Source organism: Dermacentor albipictus, chromosome 6 (assembly GCF_038994185.2).
Source record: "Dermacentor albipictus isolate Rhodes 1998 colony chromosome 6, USDA_Dalb.pri_finalv2, whole genome shotgun sequence".
NCBI classification, from domain to species: domain Eukaryota; kingdom Metazoa; phylum Arthropoda; class Arachnida; order Ixodida; family Ixodidae; genus Dermacentor; species Dermacentor albipictus.
In genome coordinates, this window is record NC_091826.1 from 18717757 (window position 1) to 18739792 (window position 22036).

At 46.8% G+C, this 22036-nt stretch overlaps 1 long non-coding RNA gene across 5 annotated transcripts in view; it reads right to left on the reverse strand.

Annotated features, from left to right (window-relative positions):
• Positions 1-16461, reverse strand: part of LOC135896328 (uncharacterized) — a 41367-nt gene extending 24906 nt beyond the window's left edge. For 2 of the 5 annotated variants that reach the window (XR_010562674.2, XR_010562671.2), the window contains exons 1-9: positions 14629-16438; positions 14483-14551; positions 14204-14403; positions 8449-8615; positions 3724-3864; positions 3280-3336; positions 1587-2325; positions 1442-1510; positions 1159-1358 (exon numbers count right to left, since the gene is read on the reverse strand). This is a non-coding gene — a long non-coding RNA (uncharacterized lncRNA). Of the gene's footprint in view, positions 1-1158; positions 1359-1441; positions 1511-1586; positions 2326-3279; positions 3337-3723; positions 3865-8448; positions 8616-14203; positions 14404-14482; positions 14552-14628 lie in introns of all 5 variants that reach the window. The other 3 variants (XR_010562673.2, XR_010562672.2, XR_010562675.2) reach the window with 2 other exon arrangements.
• Between the last annotated feature and the right edge of the window lie 5575 nt (positions 16462-22036).

Below are 22036 nucleotides of genomic sequence, written 5' to 3' on the forward strand. Positions count from 1 at the left end.
GAGAGGAAACGATTAAGCCGTATGGCGAAGCAGATGCGAACTCGTGAAAGCTTGGAAGAGATGGCATCGCCAATATCTAAAGTAAATAAGAGATACTGTCAAGCCAAAACGAGAAAAGCGAAACCCTTGTCCAGAGGCGATGCGGTGTTAGGAGCGGGGACTAACATTTTGAAAAATGAAATGAAATGAAATGAAATGTGTTACCGTGGATGTAACCCAACAACAAGAGCTTGTCTACTTCGAAAAGGGAACAAAGGATACCTCAGAACATATTCGAACATCTACCCTCTTGAAGGGTGCCTCAAGTTGCCCGCCAAAGCCTATCTCAGTGCAAGTTGGGAGGCGGTAGCCTGCATGTATATATTCAAGGTACTCGAAGACCGATAACACGAGAAAGGCTCCATGCCGCGAGCTACTTCAATAAACCGTTCATGTTAGAAGCAGTCACCGGTCTCGATCGTTTAAACATGGATCACACGAACGCGGCATATCACACGAACGTGGCACTAGAGCATCGCACTGACCAGCGAAGAAATCATACGGCGGGAAAAATCACCGCCAATTACCGTCAATCAACGCAAACAGTGAAGGAAGCTTCGCTTACATCGATTCTAATAGGGTGTGGAAGCCGCGTAATTGAATTTTTTACATGCTATGGCGTTCAGTATGAGCTACGGCATGAGAGCAACAGGAAAAACGGCTACGCGTTGCAGCTACTACTAAGCGCGTTTGTGACTGCAGTAGTCGCGCCTGCTGTGCTCCGAGTCGAGAGCGGCAGTATTTAGAGTAGCAGCAACAACAATAATAACACCAACTGAGAATAAAAACACCAACTGAGAAAAAAAACACCAACTGAGAATAAAAACACCAACTGAGAATAAAAACACCAACTGAGAATAAAAACACCAACTGAGAATAAAAACACCAACTGAGAATAAAAACACCAACTGAGAATAAAAACACCAACTGTGAATAAAAACACCAACTGTGAATAAAAACACCAACTGTGAATAAAAACACCAACTGTGAATAAAAATACCAACTGTGAATAAAAATGCCAACTGTGAATAAAAATGCCAACTGTGAATAAAAATGCCAACTGTGAATAATAATAATAGGACACAGTCGTAGTACAAATTGCGTTTAAGCGAAGTTTACCAGTAGTAGCAGACGAAGTCCCCCGTGCCAGCAGGACGCCATGGACGTGGAAATGCAAAGGGGCCAACGCGGTCAGCCACGGTAAGTGGTGCTCAAGGCCATCTCCGGTTGGGGACGTTGGGAGGATGGCAAACGTGGAGCAGCACACTGGATATCCTTTCTACTCGTGGTCCGCAATCTCGAAAGCGGACCTCGGGATCCTGAAACGACAACAAAACTTTTTTTAAGCACTCGAGAACACAGCCGTATAGTACTACTACTGGTGTCTGTACGTGTTACTTACCCGCAGTAGTCCAGGCCCACAAGACCACACCGACGACAGAACACGGTGTGCGGCGGTGCGAGTGACACTCTGGAAAATAGCGAGCACAGTAAGCACACACGCCGAAAAACGAACAGCAACAACGACAATGAAACGGGCCGCTTACCGCAGCTGATGCCCGGCCCGGCTCCGACGAACACAGCAGGCGACGTCCGGCGTAGAGCTGCTGCGTAGAGCGGGTTAGTACATGATAGCTGGCGAGGCAGTTTCCGAATGACGCTTGCTACCGTGAGTCCACATTTCGCTAGATCCCGCAAGGTAGTCCGCGCACTCCCGCACGCAGGCTACCTTGTCACGAAATAGTGGGGTCGGGTGGCAAGGCCATACGGATGGGTCCATGTCCCTGACGCAGTCGTATGAGGACGGCTATCAGCTGTTGCCTGCGTAGTGTTAGCTAACCCTCTGTGCCAGCTAAAATCTGAAGCTATACACTGCCACCCGCAACACGTGGCCCGTCCTCTTCGATTCCGGCACGGAGAAGACCTGTGTGGCCGCAAGCCACGCCCGCGAAACCTCGGGCTTACAGCTAAGCAACAAAACTAACCTTACGTTATCTTGTGATGTAGCCATACATCCTAGTAAGCGCTAGCTAGTGCAACGGGACAGTTAACTTCTCTAAGGCTTGCGCCACCCTCGCCAGCTAGACCACCCAGAAAAATGAACAAAGCAAATACAAATGCCTGGTGAGCGTTTAGGACGCTCGATGCGAAGCTCGTAGAGGACGACGCTAGCCGTGACGAGGGGTTGCCGCGCAGGTTGTGGGTTCGTGGCGAGGCTCAGACTTGGATGTCCCGTCGGTGGCCGATGTGCAAACGTGGAACGATTGTTGCTCAAAAGCATCCGATCTGGAACGGAGGCAAGAAAATACGTAGAATTTTGAGCAGAAACTTGCGCTGCCCAAATTTTACGTGTACTTTTGCCACACATGAGGGCGGAATTTTTCCGAACGCTAGGACAACATTTGTCCAAAAACCACTATACAAATGCGAGAAATTCGCTTTGAGAATCTGCGGCTAAATTCTTTGCAGCTGACTTACAACTAAAACCCGTTCGACAAGAAAACTATAAACAAGAACGATGGAGTCCGAAATGTGTGCTTTAGTGGCAAGCAGAAGAAAAAAGGAACATGTCGATAACAAGTACAGTTCCTTGGTAAAATGCCTTTCAGACCTCAGACAGTTATTGTCAGCTATTAATGCCTTCAAGCAATGTATTATACGAGTCAAGAAAACTATCTAAATTACAAGCTACACTTCCCGTGCCTAATCGGCATGGTTCAAGCATTACACTTGGCTTAGAAAATAAAGAAATAAACATTACGGAATGTTCAGTTTGTTACACGCGGCCATGTTTCGTCTGAACACATGATGGCACAATACGTATGAAGCTAGCGGTCTTCACCCTTCAGTGGAGCAATTCCGCTCTGTAACAAAGGATCCTCCAAACAGCTTTGCTAAAACTTCCAAGATTTAGACTTACCCGCACTGCAATCGCCACAAAGGTGACCAAGGTCGCTTACGTGCGGCTCTTGTAATGTCTATATTTGCAACTTGCAATCAGCTGCAGAAAGCTTAACCGAATTTGGCCACATAAGAGATGAGATTTAGAAATCGCGCAAAATAGCGTCCGTGTAATAATTCAGGCATGTCGCTTTGACTACAGTTGTCTACTAATGTAAACTACTATTACCCGTATTCGTACATTACAACACACTAAAGCAAAGAAAAACGTCTTTGACGTGAAAGAAAAAATGACCACGTTTTTCATTACAAGAATTTATAATAAGGTTAATTCCCCACCTTTTGGCAACTCTGCCTCGAATGTCCTCCTCGCTCACCCCCGTCAAAAACGGCCATCTGAAAAGCGAAAACAGTGCTTATTTATTTACAACATACCGCAGACCCTAAATAGATCCTAGCAGGTGGGGCAACACAAAACGGCAACAATAACTACAAACGCACAGCAGATTACATTGCAGTGAACAGAATATGTGAAGAATGACACATAGCAGGTACAGTAAACAAATCTGCAACTGTCAAGCGATATTGTAAAAGGCATCTATACTGGTAAGCAGATCAGTAGGGAGGGGAGAGTTAATGTGCACGGAAAGAAAGAGCATTTAAAAATGTTCACTCTAGTCTTGTACGGTGTTAGGTACTCCACGTGATGCTTTCTTGCTAGGCGCAAATTCTAACCACTCAAGGTCAGAGACGAAGTACGAGCAGTCAGTACGCGATACTCACCAGTAGTGGCGGGCGAGGAGCGTGGTTCCGACTGCCAGCAGGACGCCATGGGTGAGGGAATGTAAATTAAGAAACGGCGTTGGCCCCAGTACGAGTAACCTTCCAATTCGTGGGCCTCAATCGAAAGCAGACGTCGGGATCCTGAAAGGACAATATCCCAACCGAGAATGTTCACTAGAGCATCCGAAAGCGTACTACAAAAAAAAAAAAAGATTTACCACGCTCGTAAAAAAAAGCATGGAAGAAATTTCGCGACACCAGTTGAGTTTGGAACAGGGCAGCCGAGCTATCAATATTGCAAATGAAGGAAACAAAGATACGGAACAAAAGTTGTAAGCAGTAGGAATATTTCTCGACGTAAGAAAGGCCTTCGATTCAGTCGAACAGTAAGTAATTAGCAGTACGTTTCCTTACAAGATTAGTGGGTGCGGGCTGCGCTTAATTAGAGCCTATCGTCTAAACTCACGGGTGCATCAACCACCAAGCTAATGTGAGCGACTAAAGGTATACGACAAGCATATTTTAGCGTCGATCTTATTTTTGCTTTATAGGTAAATATCGCTACAATTACACAAACAGGAAAAAGAAAGGTTTTGTACGCGGATGATATCAGTCGTTTTTCTGGTGATGACTTAAGAGATAAGCAAACAGGTGGTTAAGAGAGTTGCCAAAGTTGCCGGATGTGAACGAGGTTCAATAGGACATCAATAAATTATCATATTAATGAATTTATCATACAGAGCGGAAAAACAATATTGACGTTTTTCATGACCATCTCCAATGAGCATGTTAAAAGTTTAAACGTGAAGCTGTCCCGCATAACACGTGCTATAGGAAGGATGAGACTAAATACCAGCTAGAATCAGGTCAAGTCCACCTTCGAAACGGTCACAGATGCAGTACTATATTGGCATATGTGACACAACTTCTAGTGCTAAAATTAAAAGGCGAGCGACGTAAAAAAATTTCCATTCGCTCCAATGTTGCCGCACAACGGACTGCCAGGGATTCTTGCGATTGGTACAAATTGCCATATGCAAGCCAACCACACGTGCTGAAGGACGACATTAATACTGAGGTTAAGAGATCCACGAAAACTTGAAAATCGAAGCACACATTCTGGCAGACAGCGTTAACCTCTAACAGAGGGACTTATTTTACAATGCCGCCATCACAAGCCATCGCAGCCGAGGGCGACGAGGGCACTGTTGCAGTTTTTAAGGGTTACATAATTGGACAAGCGGCTGTAGCATGTTCATAGTGCTGCAACTGCTACTGTGCTGTGCAGTGTGCGGCGACAGTGACCAACTGTGATTGTATGTCTGTGCTCCTTTCTTTATCTCTACTCATCACTTTACCTCCCCTCTTTCCCCAGCGTAGGGTAGCTAACCCGATTTTCTCCTCCGGTGAACCACCCTGCCTTTCCCGTTTTATCTGTCTCTTTGAGCCCCGCTATCTCGAATGTTTGTAATATAGCAAGCGAAGTCCCAGACACATTTCAACAAGCTACTTTAGAGACGTCGGTTGAGGGACCATTTTTATTTTTTTTTATTTACATTACCCCTAAGGGCCCTGACATGAGGGTATTAAATGGGGGGGGGGGGGGACAAACATGAAATATACACAGGAACATTTTAAATATGTTAATATGTGCACATAGGCACAAGTAATATCTAATATGCTACCACTAACCGTTTTCTTGCAACAAAATTTGGAAAGATGGTAGGTTAACTTCAGTAGCTATGCGTGATGGTAGGTTATTCCGTTCTAGTATTGTGCGAGGAATAAATGATTTTGCGTAGAGCGACGAGCGGCACATTATGCGTTTTATTTTGTTAGCGTGGTCACGGCGCGGGAAAACTGCAGGGGGTGGTGAAAAGAAGTCTCCGTGAAGCGTGGAATGGTGATAAAGTTTATGAAATAAGGTTAGGAGAGCATACTGCCGTCGACGTGATAGTGATTCCAACTCGGCACGTTGTTTTAACGATTTGACGCTGGTGAAGAGTGAATAATCGGAAAAGATGAAGCGAACAGCACGGTTTTGCAAAGATTCAATGTTGTTGATTATGTATGCTTGATCGGGATCCCATATGGCAGAAGCATATTCAATTTTTGGGCGGATCAGCGTGGTATAAGCAAGTTATTTTTAAGTGAGAAGGTGCGTGCTTGAGGTTACGCTTAAGAAGACCGAGTGCTCGGTTAGCTGATGCTAAGACGGTGTTAATATGGTAATGCCAAGTTAGGTCAGACTGAAGATGAAGGCCAAGATACTTGTAAGTTGGCGCAAGTTCTACTCTAGCATTATTGAGAAAGTAGGTGGTAAGAAGACGAATGGAACGGTTGGTAAATGACATTAGCTGGGTTTTGGATGTATTTAAAGACATTAACCACGAAGAGCACCAAGCGGTCACAGCATCAAGATCAGTTTGTAAGGAAAGTCGGTCAGCGTCATTACTAATATTACGATATATAACACAATCATCTGCGAATAATCGAATTCAAGATGAGACACATTTGGGTAGATCATTAATGAAAATTAAGAAAAGTAGGGGACCGAGGACGCTGCCCTGGGGGACTCCAGATGTTAAAGGAACAGAACAGTTACAGCCATTAGCACAGGTAAATTGTCTGTTGGAGAGAAAATCTTTAATCCATGCAAGAACGTTTGGGTGAATATGTAAGTGTGTTAATTTGATTAGAAGCCTGTGATGAGGAACGCGATCAAAAGCTTTAGAGAAGTCAAGAAACACTGCGTCAACTTGGAATCCTTCGTTAAGTGCGGAAAATATATCGTTAGTAAATCCGGCGAGCTGAGTGTCGCATGAATGACCCTTGCGAAAACCGTGCTGGTACTTGAAGATGATATCATGGTCTTCTAGGTAGTTGATGACTTGTGCGTGTATGACGTGCTCGAGAAGTCTACATATGGTGCTAGTTAACGAGATAGGACGATAGTTAAGTGGGACAGAGCGATCACCCGATTTAAATATTGGCATTACTTTAGCTATTCGCCAGTAAAGAGGAATAATGCCAGTTGATAATGATTGTGAAAACATGGCTGATAACACTTGAAAAATGTTTAAAGCGTTTTTAAGTACCTTGTTATTGAAACCAAGATGATCAGAGCTAGTAGTAGTTTTGAGGTTATTCAACAGGACAAGAATACCAGAATCACTGATGACAATTTCTGGCATGGAAGTGTTAGGCAATGGCTCTAATATAGGCGAAGAAGTTATATCTTCATTGGTGAACACTGATGAAAATGCATCGTTTAGAAGCTGCGAACACTCAGTTTCAGTGACTGGTTGTCCGTCAGCATTAATTAGTACTATATCAGGATAGGAACTCGGATTGATAATGCGCCAGAATCTATGAGAATTATTGGTTAACATAGTAGACAGGTCGTGAGTGAAGAAATTACGACGGGTTGTTTTAAACAGGGACTGATACGCTTTATCACAATTTTTGTACTTGTTCCATGATGACAGGAGACGTGTGGTCATTGCTTGGCGGTACAAACGTTTTTCTTATTAAGACGAAGACGATGTGTGAACGAAGGTGAATTTTTATGATGTCGGATGGTGATGATTGGCACATACTTAACAAGGTGAGACAAGGTGGTTTTGAATGACAGCCAGTTTAATTCGATTGAGCGTGATGAATACTGAGCCAGGAAGCTTTCAGAGAAGGTGTTTAGTTCCGAGTTGATCATCTCAAAATTCGCGCGATTGTAGCAATGAATTCGCTTAATGGTAGCTTTCTTTTCAGTAAATGTACGAGTCATGCACCCAGTGATAATGTCGTGATCGGATAAACCATTTAAATGCAGTATATCAGAAAGAACGTCCGGGTTATTTGTTAGGACAAGATCAAGGATATTAGCCGTGGTAGCGGAGCGACGGGTAGGACTAGTAATAAGTTGAGCAAAAGAAAAATCTAAGCAGGAATGAAGAAAGGTGTGGGCTTCTTTATCACTGGAATTAACACAGAGTGGACCATTCAATGCTTGGAAAATTAAAATCTCCAAATACGAGGAAAATAGAGTTAGGAAAACGCACATGCAAGTCGCTGAGTATTCTATGGAATTCACCCGAGAATCCATCAGACATATCGGGCGGCCGGTAGAAAGCACCAATAATATCAGTAACTCCGAATTTACACCATATCAATACACATTCGAGGAAAGTATATTATTGTTTCCACTGGGATTACGTAGTATAAAGATTGGATTTATTTCCTTGCTTTTTATATACCAGGTTCTTTTTCCTGGGTTATCCAAATTTACGCAATTAACAGTTAGGCAAGGAAAGCCTAATAATTCCTTTAAGAATGCCAAGCGTTGTTTAGTCATGTGATGTCTTGAATTACAATTACCAGAAAGTAAACGCACTCCATGCTTGTTTATGAATTGCTAGTCTAGATAAGTGAAGTGAAATGTGCTTTTTTATGCACTTGATCAAGTTTTGTTTCAGTGAAAATGGTATGTTACAGTTGCTCGAGTTTGCAAGACATTGAGGAACCGGACCTAGTCGGGTACCGACAAGCATTTGTATTCCCTGGTTTTCCTCGTATTCCATTTCCTTTGTCGTGTACCTGTCCGAGCGATGAAACACATTTATGTAACGAAAGGGAAGGTGAATCTGAAACGAGCTCAAGCGATAAGGCTTATTTTTCGACCACTCGAGGACACAGCCGTAGTACGAGTCGCCTGTGTGTGGTACTTGCCCGTAGCAAAGCAGGGCGATGAGCAATCTCCTCTGCCAGGGAGACCGCACCGGCCAAGGGGAACGGTCGGCCACGGTGCGAGCGGTGCTCGAGGCCATCTCCTGATGAGGACGTTGGGAGGATGGCAAACGTGGAGCAGCGCGCTGGATATCCATCTTACACGTGGGCTGCAATCGAAAGCAGAGGTCAAGATTCTGGAACAATAAGACATGGATGCAGTGGGGCTAAGTGATGGGGGAGTTGGCACGTATCGAACGAGGAATCAACCCAGTTAACCAGGCGCATACACAGCAAAGAAGAGCACAGGACGATGCTCGTTTTGCTATCAAGCGACTCAACCAGCACAGTCCTGTGCACTTATTCGCACTGTGTACACATCTTAATCGCTGGTTTAGTTGCTTGTTCAATAAGGCATGGAAGTGCTACCAGCACGCACCTTGTAATGAACCAGTTATGCGTTTTGTAGCTGATGTTTGCGCCACATCATTCAGCGCGCTTGGAACAAGCGGTGCTGTGCGATGAGACTGGCTGCGCGAGAGCACATGGCCACATGCTGCTCCCCGCCACACCTTTCGTCGGATTAAGCGGTACGACTCTGAACGGCTACCTGTGTGGACCACTCTGCACGTATCGAAACAGCGCAACCATACCTCCTAACTTGAAAATGCCGCACCGTCAACGCCGTGATGACCGGGCATGGCAGCGCTACCTGCACTCAAGTCGCAAGCTAATCCCCTCACCTACATTGTGCAGGTGGGTAAACGTTGTGGTACGTGCACTAGAACATTGTCGATTCTTTTGTTTGAATCATTCCATTCATACTTCTGTTTGAATCATTTCATTCATTCCATATACCGTGCACATGTAATGCTATACCATTTGAACATGCAATTAAGCATCTCGGAATAATATTTGATGAGCATATAACATGGAATGATCATGTGCAGTATATATGTAACAGGCTTAGAGCTGTGTCTGCGATGATGTACAACCTAAGAGGTAAAACTTCGATGCACTTGAGGCGCACCATATACATGGCGCTGGCTGAATCTATTATAACCTACGGTATTGCATTGTATGGAACTTGTTCTGATCACAAAATGGGAGCCATAAACCGCATAATTAAAAGAATAGTAAACAACGTAACCTACGGAACTGTGCTGCAACAGGCTAACAAGGAGGAACAATACAATAGGCTTGGCATACTGGAAATGCGTGAACTATTTTATTACACTGTGCTCGCACGTCATTACTATGCAAAGGATTTCAAAGTACCTGTCAAGAAAAACGTTGCCCTAAGAAAGACAGAAACATACATTAAGCCACGATGCTTTACACATTACGGGAAAAAGTAAGGGGATATTATGTGCCACAGATATTTAATGAACTTGCAGAAGCGCTTGGAAATTTAAAAACTAAACGAAAAATGACTAAATCAATAAGGAAATGGTGCTCATCATTGCATATAAATCACTGATGGCCTCTTGCATGTGGAAGGTTGCTTTCCTAGATTTGCTCCTTAAATATTCTGCGAGTTGTCGTATGGCTCATTGCCAAGCTATTATGATGTCCTTTATTTATTTACTTATTTTTAATTTTGCTCGAGTTGTAGTCATTATGTCTCTATAGTTTTGTATAATATGGTTAGTATGTACTAGTATGCCTCACTTCATTGTTTTGTGGTACACGTTCGACGATGCCCTGTGCTGCCTGAACAACCAACAAGCACGCTGTGCTTAGGTTGGACAGGAAATGAAAACCTATGTACCAAATGAAGATGAATAAAATTTTTGATTTGATACTAATAACCTAGATTTCGCAAGCATCAAATTTTGTTTGCAACTTCAACAAGTTCAATTCTTCTAATCAATCTATTTTCCTTGGCCCTTGATATCGACAGTAGTTTCAAGTTCCTTAGCGATCAGCTTAAGGTCTGGTCCTGGGTTGGTTTCAATGTACCCTTGCATCAGAAATACGCTGATGTACACCGTGTCGATCACACGTAATGATCGTGGGAAAGGCAGTGCTAGTAAAAAGATATTGCTGCACGCAGAACCACGCAACTGAGGACTGTCGTCGGAACATTCCAATGACTGCGGAAAAAAAGGCCATTCTCACTCAGAACACAGCATGTTTCAGATGCACCCGGCCTAAATACATTGCACATATTTGTAGAGCAAGAGTAAAAGGCAAGCAGTGCGAAGAAGCTCATGCTATACTAGCGTGCTTAACAGTGAGGCAAGAAAAGGCAGGGCAGATCACAACAAAACTAGCAGAAGCGACGACGGCTAATCTACATGTAACTCAATATGCAAAGCACAATTTTGCTCTTTTGCAGGCAGCTTTAACATGTACAGGGCGAAAGAAAGTTGGCAGACAGTGCGGGTTTTTCTTTGATAGGGGAAGCCAGCGGACATTTACTGAAGTTGGAATAGCAAAATAGGTGCTAATATGATACGACAGGAAAGGCTGAAGATTGGTTTGTTCGGATGAGACGACAAATTCAAGTTAATGTTGTCAAAGTGACTAGCAGAGCGGGAAAAATCAGCAAGTGTAATAGAAGATCTACAAGTTGACGCGGCATCTTTGTATACCTGCTTCAAATCAGAAATTCAACGAGAAAGCTAAACTACAGCCACAAGTGGCGGATGACTGAACCGAGACTGCAACTGACGCCATGTGACTGCCCGCAGACGCAGATTGTCATAGGCAGATTACTGGCAGAACGCTAACTAAAACAGACTGATGGCAGTCTAGACAACACTGGTTGAGCACCGCAAGATCCGTCGGTGCAAACCAAAACAATTAAAGCAAGCACAAAATTAAGCAGCCATGGTTCTGAAGGTTGAAGCTGGGGAAAGAATTCAGCAAGAGGTAAAAAGTGGAGGGACTTGTCTAATACGAAGGAATTGCTAGTGCTAGTTCTCCAATACTACACAAGCAAGGATCAAATATTACAAGCATACAAGCTGCACGTGTTAACCGACGCGTGTCCAACAGCATACGAAGCGGCAGTATACTTGGCAGTCATGTAAATTGATGGAACAAAGAGTCAAGGCTACCGGCAACGAAAAGCGGCGTAGCTCCAATAAAATCCAAGTTCAGCAAGACTTGAGCTAATGGCAGCGGCGACAGCATCAAGACTAGGCGTCTACACTGAAAGTCACTTTAGCGGAAGAATTCAGGAAGCAGCCTGCTTGACGGACTTTGTTATACTTGATTGAATCAAAAGGAGAAGCAAAGGGGAAACATTTCTTAACAGAGTCGCAGAAATAAGGAAAAACAGTACAAAACAGCGAGTCGTTCATTCAAGGTGAAGACAATCTGGCCGATCTACACACCACGTGGTATAAAGGCAAAGACGTTCGAGGACTCGAAAAACATGGTGGCATGGTCCCGAATGAGTTACATCTGGAGGCGGAAAGACCAAACGTGATTCACACGAATGTACAAACGGACGATCAACACGGAAAGCAATGTCACACCTGCACAAAAAAAAACAAAAACAAAAAAAAAACAAATATTGAAAACCCAAAGTTATTTGTCATATGGGCGGCATATAAGAGTAACAGCATGTGTATTCAGGTTCATAGACACCGCAAGACCACAACAACAGGAAAAGAGAACTGCAGAGACATAGTGGATATCACAAAGTGCAATTCAGGCAGCCAACTGGCTATGCTGACTCAAACGCTAAATCGATTAAAATAAATGGACAAGTCTACTTATACAGCAAAGGGGTCGCAAAACAGAAAGGACTCTTGCACTGCAGCCGGGAATCAAAGCCGGCACATCCTCGTATTTCCAAAGGACGGGTATTTCACGAAAGCGCCGATACCTCACGTTAATCAAATATTGCACGGCCGATTTCAAAAAACGCTAGCGCAACTGCGGGCTATGTTCTGAATATTGCAAGGACTACAAGGCGTAAAAAGCATTTTAAGTAAACGCACGGTCTGAAAGAGGCGCAACAAGACTAAGCCACTTAAGTTATGCCTCCCCTCCCGGCGTACAGAGTCCACGAATCGGGGCCATTAAGTAACAGGAGCCTACTTCACCGGAACACTTTATGGGAAAAACAAATACGACAATGTAGAACAATACGTAGTAATTTTCACCTGCACGGTAACGAAAGGAGTCCTTGGTCATCTCCAAATGTACATCTCGATATCCAGCTTTTTTTTTTTTTGAACAAACTGTCCGGCAATTCAGCAGTACCAATTCACCAACGCCAGTACCTTCACAAAGGCCGAGAACGAAATGCTTGAAGCTATTTGGCACGAATGGGTGAATGATTACTGCAGTACACACCACAGGAAAATAGCCGAGTGCGCCCCGTGGAGTGGGGGGAGGGGGGGGGGGGTGTTACGAACTCCTCACACGAAGGCTGCCAACATCGATGCGAGAAATCATCTCGAGAAGTAAAACTACAGTGGAGAAACCACGCGCAATTGTAGCAGAAGTTGAGCAATCAACAATCGACCTTTAACTAACGTGCAAGGCGAACCTAATGAGGCCATGCCACTGACGCCTGCACACACAGGCGGACCGTGGCAGCATCAAAATGGACAAACGACGTCATAGAGAGGAAACGATTAAGCAGTATGGCGAAGCAGATGCGAACTCGTGAAAGCTTGGAAGAGATGGCATCGCCAATATCTAAAGTAAATAAGAGATACTGTCAAGCCAAAACGAGAAAAGCGAAACCCTTGTCCAGAGGCGATGCGGTGTTAGGAGCGGGGACTAACATTTTGAAAAATGAAATGAAATGAAATGTGTTACCGTGGATGTGACCCAACAACAAGAGCTTGTCTACTTCGAAAAGGGAACAAAGGATTCCTCAGAACATATTCGAACATCTACCCTCTTGAAGGGTGCCTCAAGTAGCCCGCCAAAGCCTATCTCAGTGCAAGTTGGGAGGCGGTAGCCTGCATGTATATATTCAAGGTACTCGAAGACCGATAACACGAGAAAGGCTCCATGCCGCGAGCTACTTCAATAAACCGTTCATGTTAGAAGCAGTCACCGGTCTCGATCGTTTAAACATGGATCACACGAACGCGGCATATCACACGAACGTGGCACTAGAGCATCGCACTGACCAGCGAAGAAAACATACGGCGGGAAAAATCACCGCCAATTACCGTGAATCAACGCAAACAGTGAAGGAAGCTGCGCTTACATCGATTCTAATAGGGTGTGGAAGCCGCGTAATTTAATTTTTTACATGCTATGGCGTTCAGTATGAGCTACGGCATGAGAGCAACAGGAAAAACGGCTACGCGTTGCAGCTACTACTAAGCGCGTTTGTGACTGCAGTAGTCGCGCCTGCTGTGCTCCGAGTCGAGAGCGGCAGTATTTAGAGTAGCAGCAACAACAATAATAATACCAACTGAGAATAAAAATACCAACTGAGAATAAAAATACCAACTGAGAATAAAAATACCAACTGAGAATAAAAATACCAACTGAGAATAAAAATACCAACTGAGAATAAAAATACCAACTGAGAATAAAAATACCAACTGAGAATAAAAATACCAACTGAGAATAAAAATACCAACTGAGAATAAAAATACCAACTGAGAATAAAAATACCAACTGAGAATAAAAATACCAACTGAGAATAAAAATACCAACTGAGAATAAAAATACCAACTGTGAATAAAAATACCAACTGTGAATAAAAATACCAACTGTGAATAATAATAATAGGACACAGTCGTAGTACAAATTGCGTTTAAGCGAAGTTTACCAGTAGTAGCAGACGAAGTCCCCCGTGCCAGCAGGACGCCATGGACGTGGAAATGCAAAGGGGCCAACGCGGTCAGCCACGGTAAGTGGTGCTCAAGGCCATCTCCGGTTGGGGACGTTGGGAGGATGGCAAACGTGGAGCAGCGCACTGGATATCCTTTCTACTCGTGGTCCGCAATCTCGAAAGCGGACCTCGGGATCCTGAAACGACAAGAAAACTTTTTTATAAGCACTCGATAACACAGCCGCAGTACTACTAGCGTCTGTACGTGGTACTTACCCGTAGTAGTCCAGGCCCACAAGACCACACCGACGACAGAACACGGTGTGCGGCGGTGCGAGTGACGCTCTGGAAAATAGCGAGCACAGTAAGCACACACACTGAAAAAGCGAAGAGCAGCAACGGCAACGAAACGGGCCGCTTACCGCAGCTGATGCCCGGCCCGGCTCCGACGAACACAGCAGGCGACGTCCGGCGTCGAGGTGCTGCGGAGAGCGGGTTAGTACATGATAGCTGGCGAGGCAGTTTCCGAATGACGCTTGCTACCGTGAGTCCACATTTCGCTAGATCCCGCAAGGTAGTCCGCGCACTCCCGCACGCAGGCTACCTTGTCACGAAATAGTGGGGTCGGGTGGCAAGGCCATACGGATGGGTCCATGTCCCTGACGCAGTCGTATGAGGACGGCTATCAGCTGTTGCCTGCGTAGTGTTAGCTAACCCTCTGTGCCAGCTAAAACCTGAAGCTATACACTGCCACCCGCAACACGTGGCCCGCCCTCTTCGATTCCGGCACGGAGAAGACCCGTGTGGCCGCAAGCCACGCCCGCGAAACCTCGGGCTTACAGCTAAGCAACAAAACTAACCTTACGTTATCTTGTGATGTAGCCATACATCCTAGTAAGCGCTAGCTAGTGCAACTGGACAGTTAACTCCTCTAAGGCTTGCGCCACCCTCGCCAGCTAGACCAGCTCGAAAAATGCACAAACGAAATGGAAATGCCTTTTGAGCGTTTAGGACGCTCGATGCGAAGCTCGTAGAGGACGACGCTAGCCGTGACGAGGGGTTCCCGCGCTGGTCCTCGGTTAATGGCCACGCTCAGAGTTCGTCCACAGTTCGATAGTCCAGGCGCCGTCGGGGGGTGGGAACGCGCACAAACAAAAGAACGGGGACCCGGCAGGAACGACTCGCGACTTACACGCTGCGCCGGCTCGACCGGAGTGTCGTTGGCGTATAGTATAACGTAGTAAATGCCGGCTGGCCGTCACTTACGCTCCGGGAGCTCGAAAGAGGGGACAGGAATTGCCGAGGCGGGAGGCGGGTCGGGGAAAAAAAGTCTTTCGAAGCGTGTCTCACGTTTTGCAGGCCCGGGGCATGAAGCCAGTGCTTCCAGAGACGGCCGAAGGCGAGAACATGCGCAGCGTGCAACTTGGACAAGCGCTGCCACGGTTAGCGCGTAATTTAGACCAGCAGGACCTCGAAGTACGGTGCGACGCAGAAGGCAGCCGATAAGAGCCACGCCGAAGTGGACAGAAAATGTAAAATGGCGGCCCAAGCCATCGGATGCTCGCTATATTGCCACGACGCCCGCGACGCTAAGCTCTTCGGCGCATGCGTTGATACGCTGGGCCATTTCTTTTCTTCTCTCATTGGTCTAATATCGAACTACGTCACCGGCTAGCTAGCCGCCGCGCCGCTGCTATCACAGTGATCGGCGCCAGTGGTGATGGTAAAAACAAAGGAATAAAAAAAAAAAAAGACGCCGCCTGCATACAGTTGCCGAACTCGGAATGTTCTAGAAGCTTCCACATGCTTCCACTGTGTTCTTGGACACGCAATGGCGTTAGCGCTGTCGCCGTAGTTTTATGGATATTATAAACCCGCCGACGGAACCTTCGCGGTTCCGTGGCCGCCTTCGCATTCGCGTTGGGCTCCGGCAGCGAGCATGACTTGCAACTCGTGAACGCGCGTCGCGACATGTTTCGAGTTAATTGTCTGCACACGCAGTCGCTTGCTCCTGCCGCACCGTTTCTCTTTGAACAAAAAAAAAAATTGAAATTAAATTCTAGGCCTTCAATTGCGTGCGCGAGCGAAACGATCTGATTACGAGACGCGCCGTAGCGGTGAGAATACGGGTTAATTATGACCACCTGGGGTTCTTTCGCGCGCTTCTAAAACTAAATACACGAGCGTTTTTTTTTTTTGCATTTCGGCCGTTATCGAAGTGCGGCTGCCGCGAGCGTGATCGAGCCCTCGACCTGGAACTGAGCAGCGGAACCCCACAGCCACTAGACTTGCCCCACTTGTGCTTCTTCCGGATGTTGGTGTCCCAAAACGCTATAGCATCCGGTCTTTGCTGACAACGTAATAAAAAGGCGGAGAACGAAGAGCTCAGTTAATAGAAGGCCGTTCTTCCGCTACTCTGAATGACTCAGCGAAAAGACACCGCGAGAGATTTGGGACGAGAAAATCACACGCATGAAGATTTCATAACCACAAGAAATATCATGATGAAAGTATTCTATAAAGCACCTAAGCACAATTAACACTTTTCAAATATTTCAATTCCTTGTTGAAAATGTCATTTAGAATAGATCGGTGCACCCGATCCCACCGCCTGCAGGGCGTTTCGGCATTTCGCCCCCATAGAAATGCGGCCGCCGTGGCCGGGATTTGATCTCCCGATCTCGTGCTTAGCAGCGGAACGCCCTAGCCAATTACGCAAGACTGCAGCCAAGGGTCAGCAGGGATGTGACAATAACATGACAATGCCGGCGTGATGACAATAATTTAAGACAAGAAAGCAGCAGAAAAGTGGAAGAGGCAGAAAAAAAAAAAACTTCGCTGTAACGTATACCTGATAAACCGGACGATGCCTCGATGAGCGGACTAGAGAACTAGTGTTCTTGTATATGCTCCCGCAGGGAGCATATACAGGAACACTATAGAGAACAGACCACTGTAGACACCTAGCGGCTGACAGCGGAGGCTGTGCGTGTCAAGCCCATTTTTATCAGGCCACCGTTTTAAAGAAAGGACAGCAACAAGCCAAAACGGGAAGTCCTGGAAGCCATTGGTATTTCTAAGGAAGGGAGCACGCGTGTCAGCGCCTCCTCGGCATCTCTGATAACTTAGGAAAGAGCGTCTTTGTGGCTTCCGTCGCGCGTCGATTCTGTTAGGGTGGCCGATACGAGGTGCAGACGCTATGTTTTCTTTTTTGCGCTGTATACCTCTACCGTCCAAGGAAATTTTCGTGCCGTTGTTGGCGTGGTAAGCAAAAAACCCATGGTCCCCACACGTGGGCCGACCTGGAGATCTTGGTGTAATGCCGAACCGATCTGCGGCGGAGGTGAAGCAGGCGTTAAGGGGCCCCTGAAACGGTTCGGACAAATCTTGTAGACGCGTGGGGCATGGCTAATCATTCGCACCACAATTTGTGTGATGCGTCCCATATTAAGAGAGCTACGGACGATTACAAGTTACCCTCCTCCATAGTCATGCATTTTCTCCTCAACTCGTTCGCCGAGTGATCGGGGCTAAGCTCCGCCTTCACTGGCTCTGCGTCATGATGACAAGTCGTGTCGTCGACTTCCGGTTCTCTAGGAGCGAGCGCGCGAAGCCTCTCGAAACTCTCCGCCAGCTGCTTGGCAGTCGATCCCAAGCGAGAGCTATCGAAGCAGCGTGCGTTGTGAGCATTCTGTCGCAGCGCCGAATGTGTCTGGTACTCCGGTAACCACAGGCGAGCTGGGCGTTTCGACGGAACGGTGGAGGCGTAAACTCAAGCTGATGAAGGAACGTTAGCGTAGACGTACGTGAGCTGCCTGATCGGTCTCCACGATCCGGCGACTCGCTGGCGCAGAGCTTAATCAGCCAAACAAAGAGCTAATATTGCTCTAACCAAGTGTACAACCTTTTAAACATTTGCAAAAACAACATGTTAACGATTACACTCCTGCGAAAATATTACACCAGCTGCAAAGAATACATTTCGTTGCTGCTACTGTGTGGGGTTGAGCTCTGTGCCACCAGGTGACTGCACCGTGCAGACCATTCACATTTGCGCTTCTGCTCATCCCGTGAAACAAAACGGACAAACGGCCAGGCCCTGTCCTATTGCGCTTGCGTTTACCCCAATACCTTGCGTTATAGTTATCTTCCGGTGTAAAGTGATGGCCGCAAACGACCAAATCCTGGCGCCGATCGGGTAGCGGCTGTCCGATGCGCTGCAGCCAGTCCGCTCGTCTGCTGCCTTGAAGAGGGACACGATGTCACAGCTTGACATATTGCCAGTCACTACGCAACAAAGTCGAATCACAGTGCTCCGACCGCGGAGCTCTCGTCAAAATGGAGCACGTTGTAACACAAGCAGACGATTTTTGCTCTGTGCCGGAAGTGCTTGAGTGTAGTGAGGAATTGTTCTTGTGCATGCTCTTTCTGTTACTTTCTTTTTATACAAACAAATTAACTAACATTCCAACTATTACGAACATCATTTGTTCACCATAAAGGTGGAAAAATTATCTATTACGCGCCCTGGGTCGATCCAGAAGATACTGCAATGCCAGCTCGACCCGCGGCGCAGGTGAAGCAGGCGTTAAGCGCTCCCAATCCGTGGGCCGAACCCGAAGATAGTGCAATGCCAGGCCGACTCGCGGCGCAGGTGAAGCAGGCGTTAAGCACTCCCCATACGTGGGCCGATCCCGAATATAGTGCGGAGGTGCAGTTCGCCATTAAGGGGCCCACATACACAGCTTTGCTGGTCATCCTTCTTCACAGAGTGGAAGGGCACTGAGATTTCTTTATATAGTTTTTCCTCTTGCACTATTACATAGTGTGTTTCACTAAACTTGAGCCAACCTTTAAAAATATGCAAATACTACGTAGATGGACAGAACCAAGGTAAGGTTGTTTGCCGTCGCTTGGAGGTAGATTATTTTTTGCATTCCACAATAATTAGACAGTCCTACTTAATTAACTTCCCAATTATCATAATCAGATGAAAACTGGCAATGAGAAAATTGTAAAGCCATGCGAGATAACTCACGATATACAGCTTTCTGTTGTTCAATAGGTGCTGGATAAAGCGTTTTTTTTTTCTTTTTCCGAGCGTGAAAGGAGCCCGTGATTACACGTACCTTGCCTCGAGCGGCCGGTTGCGCGGCAGTTTTGCGTGTATTCACGGGCTTCTTCGCGGGTTGAACAGCCCGATGTCCCAACCTGGCTACTGGATTGAGGACGCACTGCTTAGCCCCCGGGGGCTGCTGTGGGAACACGCGCCACAAATCTCCGAATTCGATACATAATTTGGCGAATGTTAGCAGCTCCCACAGACGAGTTCGAGCAAGTGACGTTGACGCGCACCACCAACCCGCCCTCGTTTCCATGTGCACGTTCGCATTCGCGTTGCGGTTACCAGCACTAACGATATCGACTCACCGTGGTGGCCCAGATGGTACGGGGTTGTGCTGTTGAGGTTTAGGCCACGGATTCCGTCCCAGCCACGGCGGCCGCATTCGGAAGAGGGCGGGATGCAAATATGCTCGTGCAGCGTGCATTGGGTGGACGTTGAAGAAACCCAGGTGCTCGAAATTCGGATTCAGAGGATCCACCCCTACGGTATGCATCAATCACGTAGTGGCTTTGGCACGCAGCATCCCAGAATTTCAATGATATCTGATATCGACAGGCGTTATCACAGTCAAATGTAGATGAGAGGCTCCCTGCATTTTATACGGGGTATGAACTGACGTCATCAACGTCGCTATATTGTATTACAGCGAGCACGGTGAAAGCCTGCGTGTACTCAATCCGCTTATCTCCAGACGTCTATTTTAGACGTCTCACGTAACATCATCGACGGCTGCAGAACTCGCAGCTATCCGTGCTGCTTTAGAGTTTATTAGTCACAAATCGTCACAGTCATGGTCCCTCTTATGTGACTCGAAGGCAGCTCTCCAGTGTCTGATGTCCCCTTTCAACCACGGACCAAATATGCAACTAGTGGCAGACATCCGACTACTCCACCATCAAGCAATCAACAAAGGGCACAACGTCATCTACCAGTGGATACCGGGTCATTGCGGAATTGCGGGCAATCATCATGCGGATGACGCCGCCCGATCGGCCCACGACGGTGCCCGCGTTGTACCACTACCACTGTCACGAACAGACGCAGCCACAAGTCTTCGCTCTCTCGCCCGCGAGCTTACGCAGAATCTGTGGAACACCAGTGAGTTCACGAACGAACGTCTCCACAGACTGGATCCATGTCTGCAACTCCGGCTACCACCAGGGTTACCACGAGCGGAAGCAACACTTCTGTGCCGCCTGTGGCTCGGCGTCGCTTTCACGAACTCCTATTCATTCCGTATTGGAATGGCCGACAGCCCTACTTGCGGAACCTGCGACTGCGAGGAGACGATTCAGCACCTCCTTTGTGACTGTCCCAGCTACAAAGTGCCAAGAACAGTGCTCGTAACCGCGCTCGAAAAACTGGACAATCGCCCCTTTACAGAGGAGAAGGCTCTAGGACACTGGTCCAGACGGGCTTCGGCACTCAAGGCCTTAAAGGCTTTGCTGAAGTATCTAAGGACTTGCGAATTGTGCGATCGCCTTTGAGTGTTGTATCGTGTAGTATCGCGGTACTGCGTGAATTTCCTTAATTTTTTTTTCTCCTCTTCTTCTTCTTTCTCCTTTTACTCCCTTTACCCCTTTCCCCAGCACAGGGTAGCCAGCCAGTACTTACACTGGCTAACCTCCCTGTCTTTCCTCCTCTTTGTCTCTCTCTCTCTCTCTTATCTCCAGCACCACAGTGGAAGCTGTGAATTCGACTACAGTATGGCGTACGTGACGTCACTTGAATACTCCCAATACAAGCGGCGGGGGTGGGGGGTGTATGTGGCACCAGTTAGGGGGGGAGGGGGCAGCCCGTCCGTCTCCGCTTTATTATTCGACGATGGACGCCTCATGTCGCTGGGAATTGGCTTTGAGGCTACGTAACTCTTCACCACTCCGTTTCAAAGGGGATGCCAATAAGTCATCATTGTCGAGGCTACCTGGCATGCGTTCCTGCAGGTGTTCCCATTCATACCGCTGATGATAACACACACGTAAGCAAGACAAGGCTGGAAGCGTGTTATTTAACACCTTAAAGCCCGTTGGGGAATCGCGTATCAGCGGCCAGCAGGAGCGACATCTTGTGACACTTTGTCCAACTACAACGCCTTCGAAACGTTTCTGTTGCGTGAATGTTATCGTCGAACGAAAAAAATGAGGACAACCGTATATTAATGCGCGCGTGTCTGCCCACGCTTCGCATCGGCACAAGCAGTAAATCGCGGTTACCGCGTTAATAGGTTTTTGTATGCCCAGTTGCGAGCAATGCGAGCAAGATAGCGTTACCAGCGTTGCTGCCGTCCACCTCTCCGTAACCTGGCATGCGGCAATAAGTTATGTTTACCGACAGCCTCAAACTGTCCATAAATTACACGTACAGTGTTCAGCAAATGAAACGCGAACAACGCGAAATGCAGTCAGTGCATCACAAAGGCTCTGGCTTTTATGTAATTTTGAAATCCAGGCGCTCGGTGTCTCCAGCGGCCACCAGTGGCGCAAAAAAGTGACGGAAGCTACAAGCTCCAAGCATCGCGTTTCAATTACCGAGCCCTGTATATTGCTAAACCATCTGTCGGCTTAAGACAACGAAAAAGTTCAACGCAACCTCCCTGAAGGGGAACTATCCAAGATACGCGTAGAATTATATTGCAGCCGGCGCGGCGTTGAACGCGTTAGGCGTCGGGGTTATGCTGATGTAGTACGCACTATTCATACAAGCGT